Source organism: Saccostrea cucullata, unplaced genomic scaffold, assembly GCF_032062105.1.
Source record: "Saccostrea cucullata isolate Sc308-1 unplaced genomic scaffold, CSIRO_AGI_Scuc_v1 ctg11044, whole genome shotgun sequence".
NCBI lineage: Eukaryota > Metazoa > Mollusca > Bivalvia > Ostreida > Ostreidae > Saccostrea > Saccostrea cuccullata.
Window position 1 is genome coordinate 6,707 of NW_026923648.1, and position 9,513 is coordinate 16,219.

A 9,513-nucleotide genomic window follows, 5' to 3' on the forward strand; every position below is an offset into this window, starting at 1 on the left:
CATACATTTTCCAGATAATGAACCAGGTAAAAGTTATGGGTGCAGGTCTGTTACCAAGAAACTATAAGGCTTATATAAACCAAACTTGCACAAATGATGCATCAAGGGATGAAAATGCTCAAACTTGCTTCAGATGCTGGATTTTGATTATGTTTTCATGATAAAGAACTAGTTTGAAGTTTTATATAGGTCTATTCGAAAGAATCAGATCAAAAGTGCATAAATTTTCAATTTGCGTGTTTGGATGTACACCTTTTGTTAGTTAATTGTGTGACTTTGCCTTAATTAAAGACAACATTCGTTGAGGTGATCTCTGTAATCTCTGATTACCTATGTTTTATAAAATAAAATTTTTGATAAAATTTCTAGAATTTTGAAATATGTGCCCCTTAATGGTCAGTGGTTCTTGTGAGGTTGGGTGACAAACTGGTAATGAAGTGGAAATGCATTTTCTCCTTGTTACTCTGATCTACCTCTGGGTATTAAGGAACCAAAGTAAGTATGCTAAGGCCAAAATAAAAAATACCTTTGTTTCCCCTAATGCGACTGACCCAGTTAAATCATGCCAACTGAAAAGATTTTTTAAATAAGATGATTCAAAAATTATTTTTATTGTTAACCAAGTTTTATAAAATACAATTTCATCAAAATCAGTTTTTGTCAGAAGGGCCGACATTGTTCTACTGTAATTTTCAAGCATTTGCTGGAAACAAAATGGCACCCACATGTGATTACAGAGAATTATAGTTCTTCATAAAACATCGGTGACATCTCAAACTTATGCCTTTGGCTAATTAGAATTCTTCACTCTTAAAACTCTTAAGGTATGTAATACATGGTAAGGCCCGCCTCATGAGCAGATGAGGGGCCCACCTAGTGAATACATCATTCAATTTCACTGTATTTTATATTTGAATTTTGATCTAATAACCAGTTCATCTATGTTCCTGTGTTTACTATATGTCATTACGGAACCATAAGAGTTGTTGTATTCATCCTGATAAATATAATTTAGATGTCCTTTCTTCATGCCTTTATGCATGGGTGAAACTTCATAACTATGTATATTGTATATAGCATTTTTAGCCGGGCTTATTGCTCAAAGAGCAATTGCCGGCTTATGTGATCCTGTTCAAGGCAGGATGTTAACCCAATAGTCGCCATTTTAAAGTTACGTGCGAAAATATAGTTCTTACTCTCAACCGCTTTTGAGGTAATACAAACGCTAAATAAAGCAAGAAAAATAAAACGAAGTTTTATCTATATAAAATAAACATTTGTATTAATGACTTTGAAAACTTCATAAGTCAAAGAACATAGTTCATTAGCGTAAGGATTTTTGATAATAAGTGTTACCGTAGTTCTCTACACATATGAGGTAAAGCAGGAGAGGGAACCAGACTGGCCTGTTTGTTTACATTCAGCTGCGGTACCAGATTAATTCTGATTCTGACAAAATCGGACCGTGGTATTAGGATTGAAAAACTCACTGTCAGTGTCTTATCATTTATATTGATAGTTTTAAAATAATTTTTTCATCAGAATATAAACGTGATTCATGTAAGAAATCCATTCTACTCTGTAAATGAGCCCGGCTCTCTGTACCTCTGAGTACTTTGATTATCATTTGTAGCTGCAGATCTGTAGAGTTATGGTTTTATATATTTGTCTTTCACCATATTTGTCTTTGAGCGTTATGGTAAAAGACAAATATATAAAACCATAATGCTACAGATCTGTAGCTATATCATTTGTAGATTGTGATTGGTTCAATTAAATATTGTTTACATACTCTTTCGCAATAGTTTTGAAATCATGATTCAGCTTCCTGAGACGTCCAGTGTATTTTTCTTTAATTAGGCCCTTGAAGATTGGTTGTTTAGTTGCTTTTAATCCCTTCGAGATTTGTTGGGACGACATTTGAACATTTCCCCATTGCTCCAAATTTAGACGTATGCGGCACTTTTTTGCCATTAAGCATTGGAGGATCTTTTTGAGCCAGCATCTTCTGCGACATTGGACATAAGTTTTTATGATCCCTTTTGAAGGACCGCATTCAACATTCTTCATTGGGATTTGAACCTGCGACTTAAAATTAGCCACTTACTTCTTAACTCCAAAGCAAAATGCTCTAGAACCACTGCAAATCCCATGGCCCTAAAAAAAGTACATTGATTGTCTACAAGCACTAAGAGGCTGATGGAAGGTTTGAAAAAATATACTCGGATGTCCGGTCTTTGCGTATTTGAGAAAAATTTTTTTATTCGATTTACATAAATGTACTCTGGCATGAGATATTTTACAATTCAACTGAATAACAGTTTTGAATTAATTAATAATGAATTTTGCTTTTAAACGGCATATGAATGATACTTAGCATTTTGTTCACAAATCGCTTTCTTTTGTACTTTTCTTATTTATAAAGATAATTCTCCATTAAATTTTAGAATGTACAGCTCAACGCACTTTTTAAAGTCACATGGTTTTTCGCACAAAATAAAGTCACATTTTTCTTGCAATAAAGCTTAAAATTATCGAGTTTCAGTACGAGATATAACCCTTATAGTTTTAAATTGTTTCATGTTAAAAGGTGCACATTCTATAAAATCATTATCTTTTGTTTTAAAAGTCAATGTTCTAAAAGGAAATTTGTTTTTAAATTGATTGATGTTAAATGTGTATGGTTCTATCAGAGGTTTTTACAAATTGATTTATGGAAATTTCTTTAATACTATTTGGTTGAAATGTTCAAATTTACTTCTTGATAAGTATTTTTCAAGGTACTGTGCACATTTTCCATACTTGTCTTGGTTTTGTCGAAATTCGGCACCGAAAAATGACAAAACTACATAAAGAAATTGGGTAAAAGGATAGGATAATAAAGTATTGTTTATGTTTCAACAAAGTAAATTGTTAATATCGAGAAGAGAATTCTTTTATATTTATTGTCTGAAACTTTAAAATTTTGCATTGGAAGGTATCTTTCAGGAAGTTAACCTGAAAAAATGCCATTTTTTTAACATGGAAAGCAGTCGAACAGATGAGAAATACTTCTATCATCTTGCGCCTTAGTGTTATATTAATGTTCAGAAAATACGGTAGTTACATGAACTGCACTCTTTCTGTATTAAGGAAAACCAAAAGTATGCTTTAAAATGAACGGATACAAAGACGGTTGAATTTGAAGAGAAACATGGAAAAAACCATTTGGAAACTCTCATAAGATATCAACCAAGAGCATATAACAATCCTATAAATTATTATGCGTGAATTATGGTTAAAGTAATGAAATATGATCAAAATTAAGTTTTAAATCATTTTCTAAATATAATTTGCTGTCACGTTACACAATTTTGCATTATAGTAATGTGACCTTAATTTGTGCGAAAAACCATGTGAGTTTAAAAAGTGTGTTGAGCTGTTATTTTCAAAGCTGCTGTTAGAAAAAAAAATTGTTTACCTACCTACCGACCCAACTTAAAAATTTAGGGTCGGGTTAGGGGAAATAAAGATATTTTTAAATCCAGCCTAAGTGTATAATTATGATAAACAATGGTGCTGCTTTCAAAATTGTGAATTTCATGGCCTTTGGTTTAAAACACAAACCAATTCATTTGTTGGAAAGTTGTTACATGATACTCAGGTGACCTATAAGGCCCATGGGCCTCTTGTTTTATCATTATTTCCTCATAATTTATCATTTAATTAGACATTTTAAACTCCTGTTTTACTCTAGTGTAAATTATAAATAAATGTTGATTAAATTAATGTTAATTTAATAGAAGTCTTGATGACACATCATTAATGATGCAATTTTATCCTTAAGAGATTAAAAATCCACTCAATTAAGCAACATTATAGCCACAGTAAAACAATTTATAGTGAAAACGCTTACAATGAATTGATGCTTACAGCAAATTGAGTTTCAATGACCTTAAAATGTATTGTAAACTTTAAGGATATAAAGAATTATGCTTATAACGAAGCAAAATCTTCCCTCCCTGATACTTCCTTATAAGCCTGTTTAACTGTACAGTAAAACTTGTTTAGTACAAACACGGATATTGCACATTCATGGATATAGCGAAGTTATCTTGGATCCCCAGCTATATGAATTTAACGAATTCCTTATACCGATATAACGAATTACGGATATAGTGAAGTAATTTCACAGGTTCAGGGGACTTTGTTTTAACCTAGTTTTACTGTACAATCATTAATTAGATTTTTTTTATCATTTATGGTTGCTACATGAACATAGCCCTAGGGTTTGGCTGTGGCAGTACTAGGAAATGAGAATAAATTACATGAATAAGTACTTATCTGATCAAAATTTGTCTGTTGTCTGTTATCGTCGACGTTGGTGTTGTTGTTCTTCTCGTTGTCAACTTTTCACATTTTCATCTTCTCGAGAACCACTGGACCAATCTTAACCAAACTTTCCCGTTTGAACATGGTTAAGATTTAATTCGGAGTAACTTACATTTCATTTGAATAAAACTCTCATGTGAACAGGGCATAAAAATTCTTTTTAAAATTTAATTTGGAGTACCTTACATTAAATCCAAATTAAGCTCTCATGTGTTCAAGGCATAAAAATTCTAGTTCCAGGTAGGGCCAAGTTGACATATGATGAGAAATTTTTGATACACAGGTCTATCAAGGAATATCATCCTTATGTTGAACAGTTGCAAAATCCTTCTGCTTAACTAAGACATAAAATATACTTTTTAGCTCACCTGAGCTTAAGGTTCAAGTGAGCTTTTCTGATCACATTTTGTCCTTCGTCCGTCCGTCTGTAGACTTACACATTTTTGACTTCTTCTCAAGAACCAATGGGCCAATTTTAACCAAACTTGGTACAAAGCATCCTTGGGTGAAGGGGAGTTTAAATTGTTTAAATTAAGGGCCAAGTCCCCTTAGAAAGGGAGATAATCAAGAAAAGACAAAAATAGCGTAGGGTCATTAAAAAATCTTCCTCTCAGGAACCACTGGGCCAGGAAAGCTGAAACTTATGTGGAAGCATCCTTGGGTAGTTTAGATATTAAATTGTTAATATCATGACCCAAGGGATATAGGGTGGGGCCACAATAGGGAATTCCAAGTTTTACATAGAAATATATAGAAAAAATATTTAAAAATCTTCTTCTCAAGAACCACTGGGCCAGGATACTGTAGATTCCTAATTATATGCGAAGAATTAATTTCCGCGTAATTTCGCGAGAAGCATCACTCGCGAAAAAACATCACTCGTTTTTATTTTTATGGTGCTGAAATCTATGTAAATTCTGTTAATCAACCGTCCATTCGTGAATCATAATTCTCGCGATTTGACATGAAAGACCCAGTTCACGATAAAAAGTTCTCGCGAAAAATAAGGAATCTCAGTAGCTGAAACTTATGTGGAAGCATCCTTTGGTAGTGTAGATATTAAATTGTTAAAATTATGACCCCTGGGGGTAGGGCGGGGCCACAATAGGGAATCCAAGTTTTACTTAGAAATATATAGAACAAATCTTTAAGAATCTTTTTCTCAAGAACCACTGGGCCAGAAAAGCTGAAACTTATGTGGAAGCATGCTTGGGTAGTGTAGATATTAAATTGTTAAAATTATGACCCCTGGGGGTAGGCAGGGCCACAATAGGGAATTCCAAGTTTTACATAAAATTTTACAAATCATGACCCCTGGGGGTGGGGCAGGGCCACAATAGGGAATCCAAGTTTTACATTGATATATTTGGGAAAAGTATTTGAAGAATCTTCTTTTCAAAAACCACTGGACCATGAAAGCTGAAACTTATTTGGAAGTATCCTTGGGTAGTGTAGATTGTAAAGTATTAAAATCATAAAAGGGAGGGCATGATAGGAATAGCAAGAGGGGAAATCAGGTAAAGAACTGCATCACCCAAGTTACTCAGGTGAGCGTTGTGGCCCATGGGCCTCTTGTTTTATCAGGGTGTAGATTTGCAGAAAACTGTGGAAGCTGGATACTTTATTTCAAAAGTGCTAGGACGTAGTACTCAATCTAAAGTTGGACAAGCAATGAAGTCATCATTATAAGAAGAGAAAACACGATTTGATTATTTTCTTTGTGTGGCTACACCTAGGGGATTCATCATCTGAATTGTACTTACATCTGAAGAAGAATATAATGCATAAAGAACTGTTTAAAACAGTTTTGTGTCCATAATGCTTTCACTTACTGTAAATGTATTATATTTTGTGTGTACAATATTTGGCATAAAATTATTCACTTTTATATACTTGATTTCAAGGTTGCAGCTTTCCAAATGTATACTAGCGGGAAAAAGAAACTGTGCATTATAAGGTGTAGTAAAAAAATTATATATTTATTGTTTATATTAATACAATATAAACAGCCGATGAAGGTGATGTTTTTTAACAATATCTGATAATACCCGACTCAGATGCATGGACTTTTCATGGTTAGTGAGCACATGTTGATTATTGATGTTTTCGTATGAGTTTTACTGGCCAAAATTGTTTGGAGAAATAACTGTATAACGTCTATTTGAACTCAATTCGTTAAGGAAAGCACTTTAGTTTTGACCAAATTTACTATTCTGTCATGCCACGACTCAGCGAAAACCAACGTAATATTGCTGTTGGAATGCTTCAAGCAGGAATGGCACAAAATATCATAGCAGGACACTTTGGAGTTCATCGAAACACCATCCAGTCATTATGGAGAAGTTTTCAACAATTTTTCTGGTACTCCTCGGGATCGACCCCATTCTGGGCCTACTCGCATGAGGTCGCATTGACAGGACAACAACAGTAGACTTGTGCACCTGAGAAATCGTTTCCAGACTGCAAGTTTGACTGCTTGAAGCATTCCTGGACTTTGACCAATCAGTCCAAGAACTGTGCGAAATCGTCTGCGCAAGCCTAACATCAAATCAAGACGTCCAGTTGTGCGCCCAATACTGATTCAACGTCATCGTACCGCTAGGCTAGCATGGTGCAGACGACATCTATGATTCAGAATACAGGATTGGTCCAATATTCTGTTCACTGATGAATCCAGATTTCAATTGGATAGCAGTGACGACCGTTGTAGAGTGTATCATCGCACTGGGAGCGGTACCAGGATGCTTGTGTTGTGCAACGGCGACAATTCGGTGGAGGTAGCATTATGGTGTGGGGTGGAATCACAGCACATGGAAGGACCCCTGTACAAATTGTCAATGAAAATCTGACCGGCGTACGCTATAGAGATGAAATTATTCAGCGACATGTGATACCCTTTATACAGAGACAACAAAATCACATCACTCTTCAGCAAGACAATGCAAGGCCAAATGTTGCATGTGTAGTCAGGTTTGTTTTTGTTCAACAGAATGTTGATGTCTTGCCTTGGTCAGCTGCTTCTCCCGATTTATCGCCTATCGAGCACGTTAGGGATGAAATAGAACGACGTCTTCGCCGTTTGCCAAATCAGCCAATGACGTTGGCTGATTTAGGCCAGGCCTTAACCAACATCTGGAACAACATCCCTCAAGCATATCTGAACACTTTAATTGCATCAATGAGATGCTGATGTCAAGCATGTATGAATGCAAATGGTGGTCACACGCATTATTAACTTTGTTAATTCAAGTTTGAATACCAGTGTCTTTCCAGTGTGCTGAAATTGATGTTAGTTAACGTTAACATTTATGGATTAGGAAATGTTGTAACAAATACATTTGTTATCAGTATTACAAAAATAAAATTTGTTTATTGTTATTTTTTATAATTTTTTTCATAATAAATATAATGCACAGTTTCTTTTTTCCGTTAGTATATTATCAATAGATAGCCCTTTACCTGTTTATCTAGGCGCAGGTCCAGAAATTGAAGTTTGGAGGGGGAGAGGGAGAGGTAGGCAGGGGAGACCGTGAAGCTTTTGGATTCCAGAGATTTTGTAGGGTAAAAAAAGGTCTACCAAACAGACGTTTTAGCTCACCTCAACAAAGTTTGGAGTTGATTATTGTGAAACCCTGGGCGTTGGTGTCGGTGTTGGCGGGACACATTTTTAGCTCACCTGAGCGAAAGGCTCAAGTGAGCTTTTCTGATCACATTTTGTCCGTCGTCTGTCTGTTGGTCCGTAGCTATCCATCTGTCTGTCCGTACATTTGTAAACTTTTCTTCATTTTTTTTACTTCTTCTCAAGTACCATGGGGTAATTTAAACCAAACTTGGTACAAAGCATCCATGGGTAAAAGGAGTTTAAATTGCTAGAATGAAAGGCCAAGTCCTTTCCTAAGTAGAGATAACGAGTTTCAAAGTTTATTTAATGAATCCAAGTTTACAATGTCTCCGTGATAGTATAGATTTTTAGTAAGAGTTTTTGAAATGTGATCCGAATAAACCAATGCTCTGATATAACGTTCAAAAAATCCGTCCAAAATACAAAAAGCCGAAGACCGAACTCCCAACAATTAAATAAGCAAATGTCCAAAAGAATGATTCTCAAAAATAGAATAAGAAAGAGTTGATAATTTTAGAATAAGACCGGGAATAAAAACAGGAATATATAGGAATGAGAGCGGGAATGCTCTTTTCTGACAAAAACAGGGTATTTTGTGCTCAATAGGTATCCTTGGTCCCGGATATAAAAATGCATTTTATTGGCTAACCCACAATCACTTATCACCTACGCTTTGCCCGTTGACCTCTGATCCCCAATGTGGCACCACCCTCATATGCAAGTAAACACTCAGTACTAATATTTATGGGCTCAGTCCCCATCTCTACACCACAGGAGTTCAAGCCGTAAGCTCTTTTACTTATTTACTTCAAAGTTCCCAATTTTTTGCTCTTGGTCAAAAATGGTAATAATACCATGTATTTCCGTTCAAATTTTATTACCTACTATCGATGGACTTGATTGGTCTATTCGGATCAATGTCATTACCAAACGATTTACCAAATTATAGTACATGGGAACAACAACAAAAGCCAATGTGTTTTAACAAGATAATAATAGTTCACAAAATTAAAGTCCTTTTTCCAGTTCGTGATACTAATAATATACATTCTGATTTAATAAACCATTATATTTTTAATTTAATTTCAATTTACTTTCACTACTAATAACTAAAAATGATTATGATATTCATATTGTCTAAGTTTATGATGTTTAAATAATATGTCTGTGCTAAACCTTATACAGGGTGTTTCATAATATATGTTACATTTTGAGATCTGATTATTTTTCTTTCCTAACATATTTTTATTACAACCTTTATATCATTTTAAACATCGAATCCTGCATTTATGATCCATGTGAAAAAGTCAAGGAAATCGTTGTCATGCAATGACTAATTGTGCTATAAATGCTGATGTCAGAATTTGAATATTTCTCAAAATGGACTTGACATACACTCTGAGTGCTGATTGTAAAGCTATTTTTTTTTCAAATCATGTCGCCAATATCCATTCCATTCATTCACAAGTTCATCAAATAAATTTTCAAAAAAAAGGAAGCTTTCTAGGATGCTTATCAGA

General features: G+C 34.5%; 1 long non-coding RNA gene across 1 annotated transcript; it reads left to right on the plus strand.

Moving 5' to 3' along the window:
• Positions 1 to 459: 459 nt before the first annotated feature.
• Positions 460 to 6,259, plus strand: LOC134264576 (uncharacterized). Its single transcript, XR_009991558.1, has 2 exons — positions 460 to 495; positions 5,956 to 6,259. It is a non-coding gene; the product is annotated as an uncharacterized LOC134264576 (long non-coding RNA).
• Positions 6,260 to 9,513: the final 3,254 nt, after the last annotated feature.